The following is a 7,374-nucleotide window of genomic DNA, read 5'->3' on the forward strand; positions in this document are numbered from 1 at the left end:
CGTCAATTTCATTTGCCTCGAATTTCTTTCATCAATCTGAGTCCAACGAGGGACAGTTGTTGACACCCAATTTTGGACCTCCACGATATAGATTAATCATCGAGCTTCTTCAATTTCAAACGATTTAAATTAATTAGTTTTCTAAAATTTCAAAAATAGTTTGCAAGTTATTTTAAATATTTTTGTCACTTTTTTTATAGTTTTTTGTAATATATATGTTTTAAATAATTATGTATATAATTAGTATATTTTATGAATATTCAAAAATCGTCTAAAAACAAGATTTTATTATTTTAGTAAATATTTTATTAAATTAGTTTAGTTAATTAATAGTTAATATTCTTGAGTTATTAGTTTATAGTTAAGTAAATTATTTTGTTTCGTTAAAATTAAGAAGCTCATTAATTAATCAATATTAATTCGTCCTATTTAAATTTTAGTCGAATTTCCTAAATTAAACTAAATTTGGCTAACTTCTTAATTCCCATTGTCCATAATTGCAATTCATGTGGCCATTTCCTAATTGCAAATCTAACCCATTCTATTGGAATTTTGACTATCATTTTTGCCCCACCCTAAATCCATTTGGGACAAACCAAATTTTGGGCCTTTTGTTACCTCTTTTGAGCAGCCCAATACCTCAATTCCCAGCCCACCAATTCAATACCAAACAAACTCATTCTACACAATATATACAGCATATCCAAACAACAATTCCAAACGAACCAACATCATACATACGTACAACAACAGCAATACCAAAACTGAACCCACCTCCTTGCGTTTTCTTCTTCCTTGCATGTGAAACTCAGCAACTCTATGCTGCAAATCCAGCGAAAGATCCCAAAAATCCAGCGAGTAAATTGCGCCTGCAGTAGCCATCACTTCCCGTCCCCTTTTCCCCATTTTCAGAACTTTCCATACCTTCCACTGTTGCCTCGAAACAAAACTTGAATGTCGAATTCAAAATTCAAAATTTCCACCAGATTTCCCCCCTTATCGGTCCTAGCTCTTCTCCTGTAAATATCGGTTGTCTTCACGGTTTAAAGGAGGAAGAAGTTTCAAAAAAAAAGAAAGTAAATTGATAGGGAGAGGATTAGATCCTATAATACATGCCTCAAATGGCTTCAAAAGTTTAAGGTCTAAGAGTTCAGAAAAATATTTTTATTTTTATTTCGAGTTCATCGGAATCTTGTGAGGTCAAGGTGTTGGTGGAAGTTTCTTCGAGGTCAAGCTTGTTGGTCTCCAGATCGCTGCCCGAAAGAAGGTGATGTCTTCTCCTTTGTAATACCCTCCTCATCTTTTATGTTCCGACGTGATGCCTATAGCTATGCTCTGTTTTGTCTGCTATTATTTGTTATTGAGTTTTGGTTGATTTGATGTGGTGTGTATTTCTTTAAGCGATTTCGATGTAGTCGGATGCCACTGTTTCGAGTTTATTTCGTCATCCTTTTCTCGTATACTTGTTTTCGATGTTTGAATCTATATTTCCTTGTTTTCGATGTCTGAAGATGTCAAAGTGGGCATTCATTTATTTTGTTACTATTGATGTTATGAGATTTTTCTCTTCAAATGAAGATAGATTCTCAAACTTTTTAATATGGAAATTGAATGTTGTCTTATGTGTTGTTTATTAGCTGCAACAATTTCATTTTTTTACAACTTTGTAATCGTGCTACTGCCTAGTATGTCCAGCTTCGATGAAGTCCATGTCTCATTTGTCTACCTTCTAGTCGGAACTATTTATTACATGTAGTTGAGCTAACTCCAAGAAGAGTGGAGTCTCACTTGCCTCTTATTTGTTTTCAAGATTGTTGTTATTTTCTCGAGTAAATTTAGTATGTATATCAAACGCTTGCATAAAGGTTGTTGAAGTTGGGATAACATTTGGATATTGTGATTTGTTAGTTCTAGTAGCTATGAGTTTAAAATTTAGTTTTGCCTCTTTGTAAGTTTATTGACTATTTAAGAATAATAGTACGGCATTTTTATTTGTTCATTGTATTGACTCATGTGTGAAAGAGTAATCGTGTTCCGTAAACTTTGTCTATAGTTGTTAACCCCTGAATGAGCCACCTCTTATTGAATTTGTCTATTTGGATATGGTCGAGTCTAGTTTCTCTTGTTCATACTGTTTTCGAGCATTAGATGTTTTCATTTGGCTTATCGTTGTTCGTGTCATTTTCTAGTGGCTATGGAGTCTTGAGAGTTAATTGATATGCTAAAGTTGTGTTGTGTTGTGATTTAGTGTTCAATGTGTTCTTTTAAATGGTGTGTATTACGACTTTTGTTTGTTTGATCACAAGATACTACAAGTGCTTCTTTGCTTTAATTAAGTTCTTGTCCTCTCTTTGTATTTGTATCCTTTGTTTGTTTTTCATAGATTTCTTATTAGTATGTTTTGTACTCTCTTCCTTAGTTTTTCAAAATAGAATCACTATTAATCCTTACTTTTACTTTGTTTTGTCTCTTTGGGAAATCTGCCAACCGAGTCTTTTTGACTCTATTGTCCATATCCTTGTTGCATTTCGAGTCGGCCTTCATCATTGTTCATGTTTCGGAGGCTGAAATTCACAGGTCAAGCAATGAAGCTATTTTACAGGTTCAAGGGAGTTGATAAACAACACAATACATGATGATATACATGAGTATACACTCATTGTATACAGCTGAAGCAGTGACAAAAATGGGCCAAAAATTAACATACATGTTCAGATGATGCACCAGGTTGTATACATTTAGTATACACACCGATATACAGGAAAAAGGCGGAAACACGACTCGTATATAATTGTATACACTTGAGGTATACCCAGGATTTCAAGGGTTAAAATAGGGCTAGCACCCAAATCAGCAGCCTGAAAAAGCCCAAGTCAATTACCCCTTTATTTATTTGATTTGTTTAACTCTAGCCCTTTATTTGATTCGTTATAACTTAATTAAATTCTCCAAAAGATGGCCTATATTCTTTATGTTAGTATATTTTTATATAGTTCATTTTTTATCAAGTCTTATACTTATTTTGAATATATGTAGTCAAAACTTTTTATTTATTCTTCAGTTAAATTAAAATAGTTTTCATAATCTAATTAACCAAATTGGTTTAAATTATTACTTTTAAAATGATTTAAATAAAAACTAATTAATCTAGTTTTGTTAAAAAAAAAATTACTTATAATTAAATTCAAATGTCTCATTTTAGGTCCCTCTCTCTAGAAAATAAAATAAAATGGTTCATTTATTTAATTATTTTCTCAAAATTAATGAAATATTGTAAATTATTATTTTTATGTTAAAACACTTTTTTTTTGTAAAAATAGTCAAAACATATTTTAGTCAAGTCGCAGGTCAACCGTATGTTAGCAGGCACTTCGAATGCTTAAACCCTTCTCGAAATGTAAATTGAACCTCGAACCCTCTTTGGTATTTTCAAAGGATTTTTTCTGTTTAAATCTTTGAGAATTATATGCTTTCTTAATTTCTTTAAAAAAAATTAAGTGGCGACTCTTTTCTAAGTATTTTTCTCAAATTGTTTTATACTTAGAACATTTCAAAAAGTGATTTTTCTAAAGATAGGTCAAGTCGCAGGTCAACCGCATGTTAGCGGACACTTCGAATGCTTAAACCCTTCTCGAAATGTAAATTGAACCTCGAACCCTCTTTGGTATTTTCAAAGGATTTTTTCTGTTTAAATCTTTGAGAATTATATGCTTTCTTAATTTCTTTAAAAAAAATTAAGTGGCGACTCTTTTCTAAGTATTTTTCTCAAATTGTTTTATACTTAGAACATTTCAAAAAAGTGATTTTTCTAAAGATAGTAAAATTACGGCATAACAATCTCTCATTGTGATTTTATTTTTTTGATCCATTTGTTAGTTGATTTATATATTAAAAGCATATAGAATTTTACTAAAATGAATTCGAATAGTCAATTAACCCAATTTCATATTATTTGGCAAATATTTTTGTCAAATAAACCAAATTCTCAAATACTAGAAAAAAAATTAGTATTTGGATCAACCTATGATTCAAACATTTATATTCATTTACCTTACGTAAATGGGACAATAATAAATTAATTAATCAATTTTATTAGACGGTAAGAAAATTCAATTTAATTAATTAAATTAAACTTTAATAAATAAATATATTAATTATTAAATTCATGGAAAATAGAATGTTACGTGTTTTAAAAATCGTTACTCGAAAAAATAAAAGATAACAAATCAAAACCGACAGAATGAGATTATTAGTTGTTCATTTAAATTTAAGTACTTGAGTACACCTACCACTTTTAGAAAAGATTTGATTTGAGGAGTTGATTTTTCTTTCACTTTTCTTTTCAAGACAAATCAATGAATTAATCCATTTTATTAGAAGGTAGGAAAATTCAATTTAATTAATTAATTTAAACTTTAATAAATAAATAAATAAATTATTTCAAAACTTTAATTATTAATTTCATCGGAAATATATTAATAAATCATTGATTTTCCAACAATAACTCCAGCAAAACACATTGCTAACATACGTACATATTGTTCATTAGGTACCAATAAAGTTGGGCACCGGACCGGACCTGAACCACCGGACCGGTACCACACCGAAACGGGATGGGTTGACCGGTTTGTTGACCGATATCGGAATGAATCGGACCGGAATTATCGGGCTGAATATTCGGTTCCGTCCCATCCCATTATATTTTGGGATGATATCGGACCGGATCGGAACGGAACCGGAACAGAACCGGAACGAAATTGGAATGGACCGGGACGGGACGACATATATTTCAAAAAATAATAATTTTAGTAGTTATTTTGAATCACGAAAATTTGAATGCTTTTTTATTTTTCTATGTTTAAATTTTAATAGTTTTGAAATTTATAATGTAATTTTACTAAAGTTTATTTTAAAGATTTTTTTTTTTTAACTTTTACTTATTAAGTTTGTAAGTTGAGTTTAATAAAGTTTTTAAAATAAATAAATTTGAGCTAAGTTTTCAAGATTTGAATTTGAATCTTTTGAAGTTTATAAGTTATTACTTATTAATATGTTATAAGTTATACTTATAACTTGTATTTTAAATAACTTAAGTTTGTAATTTTAAAAAATTAAATAAAAATAAAAGTATATGACAATGACACAAATTAAAAAAAATATCAATCCAATTTATTCAATTTTGTATTACAATTTACAACTATTAGTAGGGTGCCTAATTTACGCAGCCACCTTCTAGGAAGGGTTCTGCTTCAACTAAGCCTCGAATGTAATACTAATAGTGGTATCGTCCTACAAAGTCTTTCTCTAACTCAGCTATAAATTGACTGTTATCAACTACTGGTCTTAGTAAAGCTCATTGACGATCTTGAAGTTCCAAGCCATTGTCACTACCATATCCAATGGCTGAATCTATGAAAAGTTCATATTGACTACTTAACTTTGGAAGTCCTACATTTCTCCGCTCAACATTTATCCAATCTCTAAACAACACTGATATCTCCAAACTGTCTTCTGCTAACGAATATTTGTGGTTTCCAATTTGAAATCTTGCCACGCTGAAAGCTGCCTCCGAAACTACTGATGATCCTTGAACTGTGTCACGACCCAAGTCTACACCCTGGACGTGGCCGGCACTCAAGAACCATTGTTGGTCCCCAAGCGAACCCTCATCCTGGCTGACTACAAGCGGAAGACTAACTTAAGCAGGCAACAACTTAAAACTGAATAAAATTCAATAAACTCAACTTTTCGAAACTTTAACTCAAATGAACAACTTAGAATAAAAGTAATATATTCAACTCGCCATAAAATAGGCAACTTAAGTCTTTAAAATATTTAATAAAATAAATAAATAATACAGACTTCTCAACTATACTGACTATATATGAAGACTCTAACTGTTAAAGATGGAAGTCGGGACAAGACCCACGACATCCTGACTAAACTGAAAAGTAAATGAAATCCTCTAAAAATAAGGAGGCTCACCATAGCTAACTCGAACTCCCGAATGTACCAACGAATCTCCTATTGATGATCCTGAATACATGTGTCTGCATCATGAAAAGATGCAGGCCAAATGGCTCAGTACGTGGAATGTACAAGCATGTAAGGGTATTCTAAAACATAAACACAAGCTTGAAACTTGATAAAATGAAACATACTTACCTCTTTTCAGACTTACTCAACTCAAGGAATACTCAAGGATACTCAAACTATTCAAACTTACTCAACTCAGAAGTACTTAAGGATAAGATACTCAACTCAGGGATTAGATACTCAACTCAAAGATACGATATTCGACTCATGGTACTCAACTCTGGATACTTAACTGAACTCATTTCATTATAAAGCAGTTTAAAACAAATGCAATATAAAGAAAAGGAAAATTGTTTAAAACATGATGTCAACTCATAATAATAATATCGTAAAAGACATACTATGCTACCTCTCAAAGTCTACTTGTGCAATGCATGAATGAAGTCTCATACCCCCATTCATACTAAGTAGAACCCCTTGAGGAACCATGCAACTACTGCTGTGGGAGATAATTTAACCGACAACCACCACTATGAGCCTAAGTGGTGATATATCCTTTTTACCATCATGCTGCCAGACTGTCCTATATGTTGCCGTCATATAGAACTACTTAACTAAGTGGACCCACTAGCTTAACTTAAGTGATCATCTAAAAAGTATGATCCGTTAATACCCACGATGGCTACATGGTTTATGGAGACTTGAGTTAATATGAACTCGCATCCCCATATCGATGCTCAATTCTACTCCCAAAATTATATTTAGCTCGTATGTTTTTAAAACAAATTCTTTCTTTGGTTTGAGATAATAACTTAAAACTTAGCTTAAAAGCTCTCTTGGAATCGATGTTCCCTTTCTTTCAAAATGTGAAAACAATTTCAAAACTTCTTAGGAATACTTAGTTCCCATATATCATTTTAAAGAAAATGAACTTTACTCTTACTCTTTACTCAACTTCAAAGCTTAAGTCTTAAAACAAAGTTTAAACATTTGTAAAAGACTTCTTCAATATGGTTCATGCCGAATTATGGACATGAACGACTCAATGCAAGGCTTTCAATAACCATAGATAGAACTCAATACTTAGAACTCAATAACTTCAATGATACTACTAATTTCAATAATGTTCAACACAGAGGGTTCATGCGGAATTATGAGCATGAACTACTCAACTCAAAGACTCAAAGACTTCTCATCTCAAGATTATTCGACTTATAATGTTCATGCGGAATTATGGACATGAACAACTCAACTCAAGGGTCTAAAGAACGTTATGGAACTCAGGTATACGACTCTTTCTCATTCTCTGACTTACTTCCTCAAAACTTAGTTCAAATC

Source organism: Solanum tuberosum, unplaced genomic scaffold (genome assembly GCF_000226075.1).
Source record: "Solanum tuberosum cultivar DM 1-3 516 R44 unplaced genomic scaffold, SolTub_3.0 scf00756, whole genome shotgun sequence".
Lineage (NCBI taxonomy): Eukaryota > Viridiplantae > Streptophyta > Magnoliopsida > Solanales > Solanaceae > Solanum > Solanum tuberosum.